The 17581-nt window shown below is 48.4% G+C and overlaps 1 protein-coding gene across 7 annotated transcripts in view; it reads left to right on the top strand.

Moving 5' to 3' along the window:
- Nucleotides 1-7480: 7480 nt before the first annotated feature.
- The window catches only part of JARID2 (jumonji and AT-rich interaction domain containing 2), a 275578-nt gene continuing 265477 nt past the window's right edge, over nucleotides 7481-17581 (top strand). The window contains exons 1-2 of one of the 7 annotated variants that reach the window (XM_058732937.1): nucleotides 7481-8072; nucleotides 10613-10711. The gene's annotated coding sequence lies outside the window, so the exon portion shown is untranslated. Of the gene's footprint in view, nucleotides 8073-10235; nucleotides 10483-10550; nucleotides 10712-17581 lie in introns of those variants that run through there. The other 6 variants (XM_058732938.1, XM_058732940.1, XM_058732936.1 and 3 more) reach the window with 6 other exon arrangements.

The following is a 17581-nucleotide window of genomic DNA, read 5'->3' as shown; positions in this document are numbered from 1 at the left end:
GGCTCCAACTCGGGAACCCAGAGATCATAGCCTGAGCCGAAATCAAGAGTCAGACACTTAACTCACTGAGCCACCCAGGCGCCCTCCCCCACCCCATTAGCTATTTTCATTTGGGTTTCTTCCCCTTGCAACAGAAAGTGTCCTGATTAATATAGCTCCTCCCCCTCTATCCCTGCCAACTTAAGGGAGCCTTGGAATCTCTGTGCCTCAGTTTCCTCATATTGATTCCCTGTAGATTAGTTGATCACTCATAAGATCAACCCCCCTCGCCACCCAACACAGAGTAGAGTCTTATTATAAACAGTAACTTCTATTCTTAGGAACTGCAGGTTTCCCGTCCTCACTCCTTTACCAGAGTTTCTGAATCCGGGCCAGCTCTCTTTCAATAACATGAGATACAATCTAAGCAGAATAGCAATGACAGTCCCCAAATTTTAAATTATCCAAAGAACCAGGGACTTTCAGTGACTCGTATAAATGAGGTCCACTGACAACCAGGAGGTTTTAAAGACATCATTTTATTGTATCCGGTTTATACCGTGGCATTTTAGCGAGGCTTGACAAATAATACTGCAAATTCAGGGACAGGAAGCAGTGAGTAACGAAAAGAGCTAATGTCTCCTTGACATCAGTCACTCTTAAGAAGGCTGTTTACTTCTCAGTTTACCTCCTAGGGTGTTTTGAAATACTCTTGCAAATCTCAGTCAGCTGGAAATAGCTGTTCTACCTTCTTTCAATGGAAGCCCCCAACTTCTCCGCACACTGGCTCATAGTTATTTATAAACCTGATGTCAGTCAAAGATTATTTTTTATATCCCTCCTCATTATTCCCTTCCCCCCCACATACGAAGGCAGACTTACATAAAATTAGAAACTTCACATAAAGTATTCAGCCACTTAGGTAAGAATTATTGTCAGTCGGCAATCATTTCTGAAACATAAATTCATCATATTGGGTGAAGCATGTCTCCAAGGCTGTTACATTGACACCAGTTCCTTCTTTAAACAACAACAACAACAAAAGGCCTCTGTGGCCAAATAAGTTTGGCAAACTACAGAACTATATGCCTTTTTGAGATGGAAAAAATCCTACAGTGGTCAAATTATCTTTGTGCGAGTTGGCAATTGCCACATCTGTTTTGTTAACGCATCCCTTTCTTTCCAGCCATATCTAGTAACATTTCATGGAATGATGGGCCTTGGATCACATTGTGGCAAACCAGGGAGGTAGCCTGCACAAGGGATGTGGAGCCAGGAGCATTGGATTTGACTTCTGGCTCTGCGGCCCTACTCTCTGTATGACCTTGAGCAAATCATAACCTCTCTATATTTACTTTCACAGTGGCAGAGTACGGGCCATAATACCTATCTCGATCTGGGTTGTTTTTGTGGATTAGGTGATATTATTATGACTGTGCTTTAAACACTATTAAAAGGTGTCATTAGAGATCACAGAGAAAGAAGACTATATTTAAAAATTAATAATATAAACGTATTGGGGCGCATGGGTGGCTCAGTCAGTTAAGCATCCAACTTCGGCTCAGGTCATGATATCACGGCTCGTGAGTTCGAGCCCCATGTCAGGCTCTGTGCTGACAGCTCAGAGCCTGGAGCCTGCTTCAGGTTCTGTGTCCCCCTCTCTCTTTTCCTCCCCCTCTTGCACTCTCTCTCTCTCTCTCAAAAATAAATAAACATTTTTAAAAAATTAAAAAAAATAATGTACAGGTATAAAGAAAGTTACCCTAGCAACTTTTACTCAACAATTGTCTACTTAAGTGTACTTAGGGGCCAGCACGCGAGGGGAGCAAGGAAGCCAGGATAAAGGTCAAAGCAGGATTAGAGCACGTTGGATCCAGAAATGTCTTTGGTGATAATTTAATTTCACCCTCTAATTTTATAGATGATTAAGGTAAGGCCCAGAGGGGTCAAATGAATAGCTTATGGTCACTCAGAAAGTTAATATTAAAAACATCTGATTCCCGGGGCGCCTGGGTGGCGCAGTCGGTTAAGCGGCCGACTTCAGCCAGGTCACGATCTCGCGGTCCGTGAGTTCGAGCCCCGCGTCGGGCTCTGTGCTGACAGCTCGGAGCCTGGAGCCTGTTTCGGATTCTGTGTCTCCCTCTCTCTCTGCCCCTCCCCCGTTCATGCTTTGTCTCTCTCTGTCCCAAAAATAAATAAAAAACGTTGAAAAAAAAACAAAAAAAAACAAAAAAAAAACAAAAAAAAAACATCTGATTCCCATCCAGAGCTTGGACTCATTGCCAAGGCCTGCCTCAGTATGAGACAAATCACGGCCCCATGAAAATTTCAATCTAATCAGGAGGGACAAGATACACAAATGACATCACCCGAAAACAAGACAACACTGAACAACATTTTAAAGCTCCCAAAAACGTGGCTTGTTGTAACCATGTGAAGTGATGGGTATGTTCATTAGCTTGACCGTAGTAGTCATTTCAAAATGAATATGCATATCAAAATATGTTGTACACCTTACGTATATACAGTTTTTATTAAAAAAAAAAAAAAAAAGTGGCTCAAGTAACAGGGACTATAAGAATGCAGGAACCAGGCAGCCAAACAGCCAGGCTGAACTGGAGATAGGACTGTAGCTGGGGATGAGTTTGGATATTGCACGCGGAAGAAAGCAGTGTTCCAAAATGGAACTGGAGATGATAGTGAGATAAAGCGGCTGGCCATAGTCTAAATAATTGGGCATTACAGTGTTGGTGAAATATCCAACAGTAAACCTGCGTTGGCCACTTCCGAATTCTGTGAAGTCTCTAGAGCTTTGGGGCAGGATATGACAAGTAGGCAACATGGTCTCTGACTTTGGAAAGTTAATTTCTTATTTGGAGAGAAGAGATGGGAACAGAAGGCAAAATTGGAGAATGGTAGCACGTGAGTATACAATATAAAGGGGTGTTATATGTGCCGTTAAGGCTTCCTGGGGAAGATGAATCTTGGTATTCCTTGGGAGAACCACAGATGTGATTGGTTTTTGGAAGCATGTGGGATAACCTGGGCCATCCTCTGCATTAAGAAGGAAATTTCTTTTTTTTTTTTTTTTAAATTTTTTTTTTTTCAACGTTTTTTATTTATTTTTGAGACAGAGAGAGACAGAGCATGAACGGGGGAGGGGCAGAGAGAGAGGGAGACACAGAATCGGAAACAGGCTCCAGGCTCCGAGCCATCAGCCCAGAGCCTGACGCGGGGCTCGAACTCACGGACCGCGAGATCGTGACCTGGCTGAAGTCGGACGCTTAACCGACTGCGCCACCCAGGCGCCCCAAGAAGGAAATTTCAATATGCGTATAATAGGGGACGATGGATTCTTGCTCTCTACTTGGCTACTTTATTTATTCTATTTTTTTAAATAGGCTCTACCCCCAGTGCGAAGCCCAGTGCGGGGTTTGAAGTCACAACCCCGAGATCAGGACCTGAACCGAGGTCAAGAGTCGGACCCTGAACTGACTGAGCCACCCAGGCGCCACTTTATTTTTTAAAAATATTTATTAATTTAAGTAATCTCTACGCCCAATGTGGGGCTCGAACTCATGACCCTGAGATCAAGAGTCGCACGTTCCTCTGACTGAGGCAGCCAGGTGCCCCGTGTCCTTGGTCTTTATTAACTTAGGATTCTTTGCCTGTCATTTCTTATGGTAAACCAAAGGGCAGACTAGAATGCTTAACTAAATATGATTTCCGGCACAGATTTGAACCCAGAATGGTGAGTGCCTGCTCTTATTTGTGTCTGATGATTTGCTACCTCTTCCTCTTTCACTTTGTGTTCCCATTCTTCCCAGAGTAGGTAATTGATCTAAATGTAAAAAAGTATAAAATAAGGTAAGATTAGGTTTTCCCTAATCTTAGGGAAGGGTAGGGTAGGATAGACTCTACCCTGTTAATCACCATTCCTTCCAGCTAACCAGTTCCCAAGTCCATCGGACTTTTGACATTCTAAATATTTCTCAACCTGTTCTCTGCTCTCTATGGTATTTCCTCAGCCACTGGAGTCAGATCATAACCATTTCTCACCTCGTTTATGCGGTAACCTTGCAACTGGTTTCTAGGTCTGCCTGCTTCTGGTGTCTTTCTTTTCTGTGATCCTCAATTTCATCTCCCACACGAGCAGAATTACTTTCCAAAAATGCAAATCTGCTTTATTCCTCTAGTGAAAATCCTTCTAAGGTTCTTTTTAGCCTACAGGCAAAGTCCAAACTCCTTTTGCATGGCATGCAGAGCCTTTTCTGATCCTGGCTCCTGCTTACCTCCCAGCATCATCTTTAAATCACTCCCAAACAAAAATTGGGTCCTATCCATCAGTTTGGTATGTTTTTGGAGTTCTCATGATTTTGTTTTTTCTTCTCTGCTGTGAAGCAGTCTGGCTTCCTTCATACTGCTGAACCCCTATTCATCCTTCAAAACTCCCTAGTTCCTGGTCACCTCTGTCATGTGTTCCCTTTAGCACATTTTTCCATTTGCTAATTAGCACTTTTTAGAGGTATCACAATCCACTGTTAAGTCTGCCTTTTGTACTCAGCTGTGTGTTTCTTAACAAAGGACTTTAAGGCTTTCACTCTGTCTTCAGGGATGACGACAGTGCGACAGTGCTGGCAGGTCCTTGTAGAAGCAATGCCCCCAGTGAGGTCTTCCCTCCGTCCTGCCTGCCGTCATCTCCTACCCGACTCAGAGACATCAAGGGAAGTGCTATGAGGAGGTAAAATCATCAGGAGAAAAAGTGAAGTAGATTATAGGAAACACACAAGAGGAGGACAAAAAGGAAAGGTAATATATGGCTTTGCCAAGGTAGCGGGGGAAAGGGTGTTCTCCTGGAGACAGTGCCAGTGCCGTCCCCAACAGGAAAGGCTTTCAATCACCAAAAAGCCAAATCCATTTTCCCTTTCAGGGAAAACAACAACTAATGTTCTCCAAATCTTTTGGAAATGAGCACATTCCTTCCTTTCTCCTGCCCTCAAGCCTCCACTAGAAGGGTTTTTAGTTTGTGCCTGTGGTGCCTGGGAGTTGGTATCCCAGCAGGGGAGTCCTCGGGCCTGGGACGGACACGCCCAGCCTCAGGGCTAGCTCAGGGATCCAAGAAGAAACCCACCTTTGTTCTTTAATATTTTGCCTGGGGAATGACAGATCTGACATTAAACCTCCAGAAAACTGGTTAACACCATAACACTGCGGAGGAGTGCAGACCTCGGTCATAATGATCAGAAAATCTTTTGAAAACACCTTGTTGTAACCTAACCATAAAGTCACTTGGGTGGTCACGACTGAAAAGTGGAGTCTGTTCTATTGAGTCCTCCCCCAGCAAATGGCACCAGCAGGCAAGTTTTGCAGTATTAAGGCACAGAAGGTCATTTAGTTTTCTGACTGTGAAATTTTGTAAGACAAATTTATTTTTTAGGAGGCATTCCGAGTTTTTAAAGAGGTAGAGTAATAACTAAAAAGCATCTGAAAAAGGCATTTTTTAGTGCATTTGCTGAAAGCTTCCTATAACGTGGCTGGTTCTTAGCTAGGTTAATGTTATTACATAATCCTCCCCGCGAGGTTTGGTCATCACGAATTTGTGGAGGAGGCAAATGAGGAGCTCGGAGAAGCGGCCGGTGGCCTTTCAGCGAGGTCTGAGGTCTGATCCGAATCCAGGTCTCTCTCCACCAGTTTCGGAGACCTTTCTAGACCACGGTGACCTCCTGAAACAGTGCCACAAATAAAATCTAACAATTGTGTTAAGCGAGTATTTATACTTTCAAGGTTAGGACAATCTACGGGATGGGAAGGAGAGTTACGACGTGTAGCCAGGAGTACGGGGGAGTCTGATGACCCCACTTTTCATGTCCTCAGAGGGGAGTCCGAGAGGAATAATTTAAAACATCACTTCTCTGCAGCCACAGTCGAAACGAGCACATTTATGATGCAGAATGGCTGCGTCAGACTCCACAAAGTTGTTACTAAGGGCGAAGGCCCGAGGAGATAACGCGGGGCCTGCTCCTTCATTCACAGCAGCGACCAAAGAACCACAGCAAGGGGGGCAGAGGCAGGTAGAAGGCGGCTCCCGCGTGGCCAGCGCGGTTGATATTCCTGGCATTCGGTGATCCAGATGCTTCCCTGCAGTTTGCATGGCCGTACGGCTCGGTCTCCATATTCCACTCGTTTCGAACCTCAACGCGTCGGCCTCCCTTCGCTCGCGGGCACCCCCGATGCCAGACACGCCTCCCCGCGCAGAGCTCCAGCCGGATCCCTCCGGGTGGGGGGGGGGGCGGTGATCTCTTGCAAGAGGCGGCCGCCCCGGGTCCCCCTCCCGGCCACCCCGGACGCCGTGCTCGGCCGGCGGGCCGCGTGCCGCGCCGGGAGGTGGCCTTCCAGCGCGTGCGGCTGCGGGGCGCCGGCCGAGGTGACCTCAGCCTACCCCGGGCCCGGCCGCAGCACGCCGTGTGCGAATACGCGAGGCGGTGTCCTGAGCTGACACCGGCTGCGCGGCACAGGCAGCAGGCGCCGCCGATCAACTAGTTCGCACCGAGGATTCCTCTTGGTGCGTGGCCCAGTTTTCCTTAGGACGGGCTCCAACCCCTCGCCGACACCGCCCCCCGCGCCGCCACGCTCCGAGGCCTTCCCCCAGGAAGCCTCGCGTCCCTCCCCCGCCGTTAGGCTCGGGCCGGCGCGCGCGCGATTCCTCGATTCCACAGGCGGTTCGCGCCGCGGGTGGGGGCGGGGCGCCGCCGGGGGAGGGGGGCCCGGGCCCGGGGGGCGGGGGCGGGCCGGCGTGGGGAGTTCCTCGCTCGCGGACCACACGCTCTGCGGGCCAATCCCGAGCCAGCCTCTAGCAGTGTCACACGCGGGACACATCCAAGCGTTTGTTGGCAGGGCCGATGAGGGGGAGGGGGCGAGGAGGAGGGAGGGGAGTTGAGTGACAGGCTTGCGGGGCAGGCTGGGAATTGTAGTTTGCAGGTCCCGTGGCCATAGCCATTTTGTAGTCGGGGGACTACAACTTCCAGAAGATCAAGGGGACCATTCTAAGGTGCCCCGGGAATAGGCGGCTCTCCCCGGGGCCGGGAGTCCTGGGGCACTCGTATCCAGCAGCCCCGCTGCAGGTAGACGCGAGGGCAGTGGCGCGGGCTGGCGTGTGGCGGCTGTGGGGTGAGCGGCAAGCTGGGGAAAGGGGGTGAGGTGGAGCGACCGAGCGTGCCATGCATTGGGCTAGGGAGCCTCTCTCAATTCCACTCCCAGATTCGGCGTGGGAGCGATGCCTGAGGGGTTGCCCGGGAAGGCTTCGTCGAAGGTTCTCGGGTGTCTAGTCGACGGGGCTGTCGGGGTCCTTTGGACTGGGCCAGGGTCGGTCGGCGCCGGAGTAGGCGGGCGCCTGGTGGCTCAGCTGTGTGAGTTTTCGGCTAGCGTCCGTCGGGGAATTACCCGAGGAGCCCTAACTTGTATAAAAGCAGAGTCCATTTAAAGTTGGGCTGGATAGCCTCTCTCTCATTGGTTAGGGGGCTTGGAAAAAAGAGACTCGGCGAGCCCTCGCTGTGGTGCTGCCGCCGCCGCCGCCGCCGCTGGAGTTGACTCTTCTGCTCGCACTGCTGCTGCAGCACAAACGTGACTTCCAACATTTTTTATTTATCTTTCCCTTTTCTTTTCCAAGATGTAACTACAGATCAGACACTAAGGACCTTCACGTTTCGCTGATGTAGTTTTTGGAGGAAAAAGGGGGGGAGTGAAGGGCGTCGGTTTTTTTTGTGTGTGTGTGTTTCGGGGGAAATTTTCCATTATGAGTGTTTTACTAAAGTGAATTTTTTTTTGTTTGCTTCGTTCGTCTTTGGCTCTTTTTTTTTTTTTTTCCTTCCCAATTTCGGATTTATTTCAAGGCGAATCGGGCTTTGGGGGAAGAGGAAGAAAAGTCGGATTACAAGATCAACCACCACCAACAACAATAAAAACCACCAGGATATTTTTTTGCAAATTTCTGACGGCTTTAAATTCATGAAGCAATTGTCCCCTTTTGCAATCAGCATTTGGATCTCAGAATGAGCAAGGAAAGACCCAAGAGGAATATCATTCAGAAGAAATACGTAAGTGCTCTTAACAACACATCCTTTGACTTGCAGTTTTAAGCAATGGCTCTGAATGTCAAGTTTATAGATAATTCTGCAGCTGAAGGGTTTTAAACACAGCGTCCGATAAGGCTGTTTCTTTCTTTTCTGAAAGAGGGCTTTTCAGGCAAAGTCGTGTCTGCCTAGTTTGGATGAAAAAACAGATTGGTGTAGCGATACCTCAAGTGAATAAATTGACCTCGAATGACACAACCATAATCTAGTTTTAGATGAAAGGCAAGGGATTTTGGTGTAGCTTGGAGGGGGGGTGGGGGCTGCGGTAATGTAACTAAACTGCATTCTCGGGCGGATTTGGCCCCATATTGCACTTTGCATGCAAATGATCATGTGTTGTTATTATTAATGTTATTTGGAAAATCGTGTAACGCGTGTGTGTTGGAAGCCCTTTAAGTTGCAACCGAGGGTCCGATTATGGCGATCTTGTTCCTTGCACTGGCACATCAAATTTAATGTATGTGGTCGTTTTGGCTTATTTGGTTCGCAACGTAAACCAGTTGGGAATCATGTTACAGCGAATGCATTTGTTGGGATTGACTTTAATAATGGGACTGGTTTTGTTTAAAAATTCATGGTTTCCAGTTTTAGGGGGGAAAGACATACAATATAGCTAATGTTTTTAAGTAGGTATGTGAATGCATGTGTAAGTGACTACAAATGAATTCTCCCTGTTAACTGGGCTTCTGAAATTGGGTGATTATTCAGAGATTTAAATGGTTTGGAATAGTTAAATTTGTTTTGTGCATAGTACAGCTACGTTTTGATTGGCATGGGGAGTGTTTTTGTTTTGTGTATGGCTTTTTTTTTTTTTTTAAGTTTGGGGGGAGGGGGGGTAGAGGGGGACGGAGGATTAACCAAATATGCACTCGAGTGATCGGTGATTAGCTGCATGCTTTAAATCAAAGAATCCATTAAAAAAAAAAAGCCCAAATGAACATACATTTGGAATAATGCAACGTTATAAGAAAGTTTTATTTGAGTCGAGTCGACAGATTGGTGTTAATATTTTGCCTTTTTGAGCAGTGTGATGTGTGTAATGGGAGATGACCTTCGGGCACTGGTTTTTGTAAAAAAAAATACATTTAATGAAAAAGCTGAATGCCTCTTTTAGAGGGCTGATTCTAATCTAGGCACGTAAACTTCAACTATGAAAGAAATGCAATGTTAAATAATCAAGCCCAACTTAAAAAGCTGTTCCCTAAAGAATTTAAGATTTAAAATACATCCGCATTGCAGAGGGCTGGGTAGAATGCAAAGGACTAGTTTAAACTCGGGCTGTAGAAACTGCATGGAGACAACCTTGCCTTGGAGCGTGGACGCCTTCCCGGGGCACGTCCGATCCGGGTGCAGCCACAAAGCAAATGGGGTAGAACTTGGACAAGAACCGCCTCCGCCGCCCCCACCCTTCCCCCGGACCCCATCCCAGACCTCGCTAAGTTGTGGAGAGCTGTGAGGGGTGGGATTTTTTGTTGCTGGCGGTCAGTGGATTGTGTCGAGTGCGGGCGTCCGGCCGCAAGCCCGTGGCTGGCGGCGGCCGCGGGAGGCAGAGCACGAGTTGACGCCAGGGGAGCGGAGCCCGTGTTCCCGACGTGCTCGAGCCGGCAGCAGAGGGGAGGGCGCGCGGGGGTCGAGGCGGGCTGGGCCGGGGCCGGGGCCGGGGCCGGGGCCGGGCGGGCGCGCGCGCGCGGCCTGTAGGGGGCGGGCTGCGGGCTCCTGGCTCCGGGCTCCGGCTCCCGGCCGCTGGGGCTCCGGCTCCAGGCTCGGCGCGGGCGGGCCGGCGGGCGGGCCGCCGGGCGGGTGGGTGGGGCGCGGGGGCGGCGCGGCCTGCTGGGCCCCGGGGAAGGGAGGAGAGGGGGCGGGGGCGTGCCGGGGTGGGGGCGGTGCGGCGCACAGCTGCAGCGGGCGCCCCCCGCCGCGCGCACGGCCGAGCATGGCGGCGGCGGCCCGGCCGGCTCCCCGCGGCCCTGCCCGCCGGCTCCAGCGCAGTCTCGAGAGCAACAGGTTAAGCCGACGAGACGTCACCGCGCCCCCTCCCCGCCCCCCGGTTCTCCCCCCGCCTCGCGCCGGCCTCCCCCTCCTCCTTCCACCCCCCCCTCCCCCGTCGCTCCGGGTTCCCGGACGCTCCCGGCCGCGTTCTGTTGTCATTGTGACGTCACAAAGGGACGGGCCCGGGTGGAACCTTCTCCTCCTCCTCCGTGACGTCAAAAGTCGGGCGGGAGGTTCCACGCGGCGGGGCGGTCGGGGGAGGAGGGAACGGGCGGAGGCGGGGGCGGCCGCGGAGCAGGGCTGCGGCGTGGGAGGAGGAAGAGGAGGAGGAGGAGGATGCGATCGGCCTCCGCCTTCCGCCCCGAAATGCTGCGCTTCCCTGCAGGTGAGCCGCTGGGAGCCTTTAGGCCCCCGACCAGTGCTGCCGACCTCGCTCGGGTTCCATTTAGGGGGTGGGGAGCAGGGAGGAGACGCCTCCTTTCTGCAGAAATGTTTTTCGCTTCTTCTGTTTCTAGGTCTGCTGATGGTGTGGCATTACTGCGGTGGTCGTTGTGATCGCTCAGCAACGCTTTTGAAAAAGCAAGGAAACTTTATTCAGGGAAAAGCTTTGCTCTGTAAGAAGGACTGTGTTGTGGATTTGGCCACCTTGTCACTTGAAGTCATGTTTGGGGTGCCTTTGGGGGATGGGACGGGATGCCTTTCTGGGTGATGCTGTTCAGCAGCAACTGTTGCTCTTTCTGGAAGCCTTGTAATACTGTGGAGGGGGTGGCGCTCCTCCTCTGCTGTGCCAGCTCTGTGCTGTATCTTTTTGGGGGCCCGGGCGAGGTAAGATTTGTCATTTATATGTATTCTTAGAAGAGCACTGGACAGTGAAGTCCCCGGGTACTCTGTGCTTAGTACTTTTGAACGGTGGAACGAGAGGCTTGGAATCTGAGTGTGTTTGTATTTACTGTTCTGTAAAATGGAAATGGTAACACCTGACCTGCTTTTGCCCCGCACTTTATCTGAGAGGCTCACGTGTGTGAGAGATAATGTGCACGAAAGATGTAAAACAGTGTGCTCTTTCTGTGTAAGGTGGTATTATCAAGCTGGTGGAAGGCAGCACTTTTCTTACAATTGGTCTCAAAAGCCTTAGATGCGTGCGGCGTTGCCATTTTAGTTTATTGCCTTAACAAGGCAGAGTTTGGGGGTGGGATTGTCGATGGCAGACCTTGGGAGAAATGATTGTTGTATTTCATATTAAATGGCATCCTTGAGAAACTCATAAATTGTAAGGTAATCCTGTCTTAATTGTGCCGGGCACGACCCCCCCCCCCCCCCCAATACCTTAAATAACTGAAAACAGTTGCCTTTCAAAGCGCCATTCCACTTGGACAATAAAAACAGTAGCTGTCTTGCTCTATGGATGTTTTCTACCATTTCCTTCACTCTGCTGGTGGGGTTATTCCTAGGGAAAATAACGGATATGATATCCAAGCTTCAAAACCATTGGGTCTTTGATGCTTTATAGCAGGTATGCGTTTGAAATAAAAATCCCTGCCACGTGAATAAAAAATTCTATGACGCACGCACTGAGCTCAAAAACAAATTACTGGTTTGATTCCTAGGACAGCTCAAGCGGAATTTGTAGCACCAGGCTGTAAGGGTTTTAAGTATCTAATTTTCTGATGTAAAAGTGCAGCATAATTAAACAAGACTGGAAAAAGTTCATGTTACAAGGTTCAAAAGCAGGATTTGCCATAATTACAATTTCATAAAATTCTAAAGAAAAAAGTAGAAGCACACCAAAATGTAGTGGAAGGATTTATGAGCCCCCCCCCCCCCCTTTACACCCATTGGGTTATTTTACAGTTGTGAGGGGGGAAAAACCAAATACGTGTCATTCAATTGCTATGTTTTTCCTTTCCTGGGCTGTGTATGTGGCTTGCTTTCTGCCTCTTTCTAGTAGTGGAAAACTTTATTCTTTGTCACCTAAGTGTAGGGCAGGGGCCCTTTGGTAGCTATTACTGGAGGGGGAGAGATTATGGAAGAAAGACTGTCAAGTGAAGAGTCCAAAAAGTGTGTCATGAAAATGTAAAAAGAAGAAGAAATAATGTCCCCAAATAACCCAATTTGAGTTACTGTTAACCCGCATCGTTATTACTTTACTGTCAGTGGGTGTTTGACTTGTGTGTCTTCTGTTGTCATTGGCCCAAATAGCTAACTGGAGTTAATTGGTATTCAGATGGTATAATGGCTGTTTCTTTTCTCCTGGTAGGTCATAACCAGTTCCTGGTGCTGAGCTGGGGGCTATTGGTTCCCTTCCAAGTGCCTTGGAAATAACTCCAGTGTTAATCTTAATATATCCCCTGCTCCAAAGGTTATTTAAACTCTTGTCCTTTAGAAAATCTTTTGTTGGGATACGTAACTGGTGTCTGTTAACGTTCAAAATGGAGCTATTTTCTCCTTTTCCTCCTCTCAAGGATGACACAGACATGTCATACGAAGCCTAGCAGCACATTGAAACGCTTGGTAAAGGCCAAGCTGGAGTATTTTTAAGGTTTACCTTTGATCATGACGTTCTTAGGACCCAGGCTCCTGCATTCTGAATGGTTAAAAATTTAGTTGCATTCTTCTTCTTCTTCTTTTTTTTTTTTTTTTTAAGAGTTTATTTTTAAATAATCTCTACACCCAACGTGAGACTCGAACTCACGAGCCCAGAGGTCAAGAGTCCATGGTTGGAGCCAGCCGGGTGCCCGAGTTGCATTGTTCTCATCCTGCTGTTCGGGGTCCTCCTCTAAGTCTCCCCCTGGATTACGTAACCACTCTCACGTTCTACCTATCCAACCTACTTAATCTGTTGGCTGTGATACCCCAGCACAAAGCTCCTGGCTGGTGGGTAGCCCTGGGTGTATGTGCCTCTGTCCACTTTGGCTCCGACTCATAGAAGGCTTGCCAAGTGTCAGTTGTTTCCAAATCTGGTTATTCCAGTTAGACTTATTCTTGCAATTACAGTTAAATATTATGTAAACCTTTGAACAAGTGTGGAAAGAAAATTGGTTTCTTTTTTCTTTTTCTTTTTTTTTTTTTGGAGTGTGGATTTTTATGAAAACTTTTAAGTTGACTGTTTTGGGAACATTCGATAAAAGTGAATTACTTAAAAAAAAAAAAAATCAGGCTGTTTAATGAGATGTGGGCCCGCCGTTTAAAAGACTCAGGGAAAATCTGTTACGGATTCATTGCTTTTGCAAGTGATTCCCTTTTAAGAACCAAACTTCATTTATGCCCAGACTCTCTTCCCAACAAACAAACAAAGCATAACACGGAACACTGGAATTCTCAACAAATCTGTTGCTAAAAGTACATTTAGGTGTTTACATTAAAGTGTTAAAATAGGTGTGGATTTTCAGGTTTCCGGACCAACAGACCGTACTTGAGCTTTTTGGTCCCTGTCACCCCTGATTAGAGTGCTTCCGTTGTGTTTGCCCTTAATCCCCAGGTATTAAACTAGACTCCCCAGCCAGTTGCGGCCAGGTAGGTGAAGTGTGGCCCAGTTTCGAGTGGCTCTACTGAAAGTTAAGTTGTATTACTTTTAGGATTAAAGGGTTGTGTCCTTCCCTGGATGGTAGGGGGCCTTTTCCATACTTGCCTCATTCATCCCTGCAAGCTTCTTTCGTGCCGGGAGGTAGGCAGTCTGAGTGAGATTTTTTAAGGTTTTGACCTTTCCCGGGGCTTCAGTTAACACTCTGCTTTCTGGCAGCCGCACACTTTTTAAATAAGGGGTTTTTCAGTTCGTTGCTGGTCCAGAATAAAGTCACTAAAAGCAGAGCCGAACCTTATAGAAAGTGACAGCGCTGGCCAGATCCCCCTTCGCTCCTGGTCGGGTAAAGCTGCCGGCTTCCAGTACTCCCTGTCCCTGTTCTTGCTTGCAGGTGCGTTCTCTCTTGTTCTCTTAGGATGTCTGGGGACAGGAGAGGGGCCGTGCTGTACAGAGGGAGATGCTGTTCCAGAGGGTCTAGGTCCCGCCTGCGGAGCAGTTGGACTACCTCCTGGGCCTCTTGGGTGTCTGTCTGGGTTTCTTTCCACTTCCACACTGTTTTGCAACAGATTTTTTTTTGCTACTCTTGCGAGAAGGCTGTCCGTTTCTCCTGGGGTTCTCTTTGAAGTTTGAAGAAATGTGCCAGAAGAGCTTGGATCATAGAAAACACTCTAGATGGGCCGCACAACACCCACTTCTGAAAGCCTCGTGAAGAGAAGGCCCAGGCAGTTCTGAAATAACCACCTACGTTTGTTTCCATGGTGAGTTCACACCAGAAACAGAGGCTGTTGAGTCCATTTTACAGAAGAGAAAACCAAGGCTAACAGGCACTGGCCAGATAGTTAAAGGCTATATACCTCTTGCCCACTTTTTAGTCCAGATGAAATAGAAGTAAAGTGAATGACCAGTGTAGCCCCAAAAAGGGTGGGGGTGGGGAGGGGAGCCATAATAGGGGCTCTCAGCGGGCTTTGGAGAGGTGTTCTGCGGAAGGAAGTTGGGGAAGTTGAGGTAGTTTGTCAGCCTGGAACAGAAGGAGTGCCTCCGTCTCAAGTGCATGTTTGTGTTTGTTGTTTTTTTAAACACCAGTTGGTGGAGCTACCCCCTTATCCCCAGCTGGCTGTCTCCGTGAGTTCGCTTCTGAAAGAGCTCCGACATCCCAGTACCCCTTGGGGACTGGCTGGCGGGTGCTCTGTATTTTTGTAAGTGTCCCCACCTGCCCTCCGGGTTGCACCTGAGGGCCCGCCGGCCGGCATTAGCTCTCCAGGCTCCGAGAACTTTCTTCACAGGGGCTGTGACAAATCGGCCGCGTACTCTTTTTTTGCACTTACATTCTTGCCCCTGACTTTGCTGCTTTAGGGGGACCATGGGACACTGGGGGAAATCATTTGCCCTCAGTCCTTACTGAGGTCCGGGCCATCCTGGTAAACAAAGGCTGCCCAGATATGTTAATGAGGCAGCTTGAGTAATGGGGATATTATACGTAATTATTCACATATTCATAGGATGTACGAGGGTGTTCGAAAGAGGGAACCCTACTGGTTGAAGTTCTTGAGAGCTGTTTTTGAGAGCTGGTGCTGCCTGAGAGGCCTAAATTGGATTTTAAGTTCTAATTTTGTGAGTCTGTCAAGCTCCACCACCCATGAAGAGGAAGGCCAGTGAGCATTGAAATGTCATCACGAGCAGTGTTCAGTTACCAGGAATCCTAGAAGGTTAACAAAATCGCCACAGTTTTGCCCCTTCAGTACTTCCAATGCAGCAACTTCCCTCACACACCCCCTTTTCTCCAGTCGAACCAGGAGCCCTTTCCCAGCAGTATCATTTTGGGTGGGTGGGGGATGCAGTGAGAGGGGGGTGGGTCGTGTGGGTGTCTGTTTTCCATCAGGAGACCCTCTGGTTTGCTGTGCCTGAAGGATCCAGGAGAGCGTGGGAGACCTTTCGGTGCCCTGTTTTATTGCTCTTTTTAAAAATCTGGGTGGTTCTTTTCTCTATTATTTCCTAACCACAGTTTTGGTTAGGGCTTGATCTACAATGGTTATCTCTTGGTTCTCATTTCTGCCAGCTGTTAAAGTGTTTGGTGCCTGTGGGGGCAGAAACAGGTGCCAGGAGGAAATGAGAAAGGATTACAACTGAGCATGTGTTTCTTGCATTTATTCCTTCCATAGGTTTGCAGAAAGCGGACTGCGGAATGAATGCTTGTTCTGTTAAGCAGCAGTTGGATACGGACGTTATTAAGACTTGGAGAGTTTTGTGCTTTGTGTATCCGCCTTGTTGCTAGTGCATGGGCTTCGGTAATGCAATGCCTCCGATTTGGACAGGCTTGTTATGAAGATACAGGGTACCTCTACATGGTAATGGACAAGATTGGGGATAAGAGCCGAGTTCAGGGTTGGGTCCTATAATACACTGGCCGTGTGTGACCCCGGGCAAGCCACATAACCTCACTGAGCTGCTTCCTCATCTGGAAAACTTGTTCCGTGCACCTTAACGGGCTTGGGGCTGGGAGAGCCAGTGAGATTTTTGATGTGAAAGCACTTTGTAAATTGCATACGCCCGCACAAGTGCTCAAGGTATTACACAGTTGGAAATCACCAACCTGAAGCATCGGGCCTGCCGGCAGCCTTCATAGCTGACTCAGAAATAAATGAATCAAGTGAATTCTATACTTTGCTTCTTAATAAACCAAATGGGTAGCAGCAGATATTCTGAAGCCCGTTTTGATGTAATGTCTTTCTGCCCCCACCCTCTCTGTCTGTCTGTTGAAACTCTTCTGTATCCGGCACTTGACTCCCAAACACAGATTGAGAGGCACGGATTGACGGTTGAGTTTAGAGTGGCACTGAGTCTGCGTGCAAAGAGCACCACAGATGTTTAAACTGGACCTTGGAACAATAATCCTTGAAATTGAATGTCTGATCATGATCCTTCATTGGCTCCCTGTGGCTTTCAGGATCAAGTCTACACTAAGTGTGTCCTCAGCACAGCGTAAGAAGCCCTTCTTGCTGTACCCTGGGCCCATCCTGCCGCCCAGTCGGGAACCCAGCCTCTTTGCATATCCTGGTTTCTCCCAACGGGTTGCCTGAGGAGCCCACCCCGCCCTTTTGAGGCCTGCTACTCTGTTCTCCAGTCAGGCAGGGCTAAGCCCTTTCTCTCGGACTCCTTACACCTATCTCCAGGCGCTGCAATCCGTGTTTACCTGTCTCTTACCCTATTAACCCCCCAAGAGGGAGGGGCTGAATTTTCTGTCAGCAGGCGGCCGAGGAAGTATTTGTTGAGTTGAAGCTTTTGGAGTATGTCAGTTGCTGCCTGGTTGCGGGAGGGAATTGGTATGGATCTGGCAGCAAACGAAAAACTCAACTAAGGAGAATCTCCGGGCTGAGAAAGCCTGGCGTGTCTAGTGCTGTTAAGCAACTTGACTGAGGTTACACATTTCATCAGTGACACAGCCAGGGCGTGAAATCCAGCCCCTGATGCAGCAGAAGGCTGCGTGTTAGTGTTTTTGGACAAGTTTTTAAGAGGTCCTTCTTCTTCACACGTGGATTCTCAGTTGTCCATGGTAACTTCAAGAACTGATTAATTTTCATGGGAAAAGACCATCCACATGTAAGCATTGTGAAAACGACTTTCTTTGTTCTATCAGAAATCCTTCAAATCAGATGATTACAAATGTTGAAAACCATTGCAATTGCATGCTAGACATTCATTCACATATATGTATATGCACGTATACGTATATATAGTTTTACACACGTAGTCTCATGCTCCTAAGGCATGTTACGTGCTTTTTGCATTTATATCCTGATGATCAGAATACATTTATACACCATTATATTTATTGTTGCTTTATTTTATTAAAAAACGTTATGTTTATTTTTGAGAGAGAGAGAGAGAGAGAGAAAGAGAGAGACAGTGTGAGTGGGGGAGGGGCATACAGAGGGGGAGACACAGAATCAGAAACAGGCTCCAGGCT

This window comes from Neofelis nebulosa, chromosome 6 (assembly GCF_028018385.1).
Source record: "Neofelis nebulosa isolate mNeoNeb1 chromosome 6, mNeoNeb1.pri, whole genome shotgun sequence".
In the NCBI taxonomy this organism is placed as follows: domain Eukaryota; kingdom Metazoa; phylum Chordata; class Mammalia; order Carnivora; family Felidae; genus Neofelis; species Neofelis nebulosa.
This window is presented reverse-complemented; position numbering and strand designations above follow the sequence as displayed.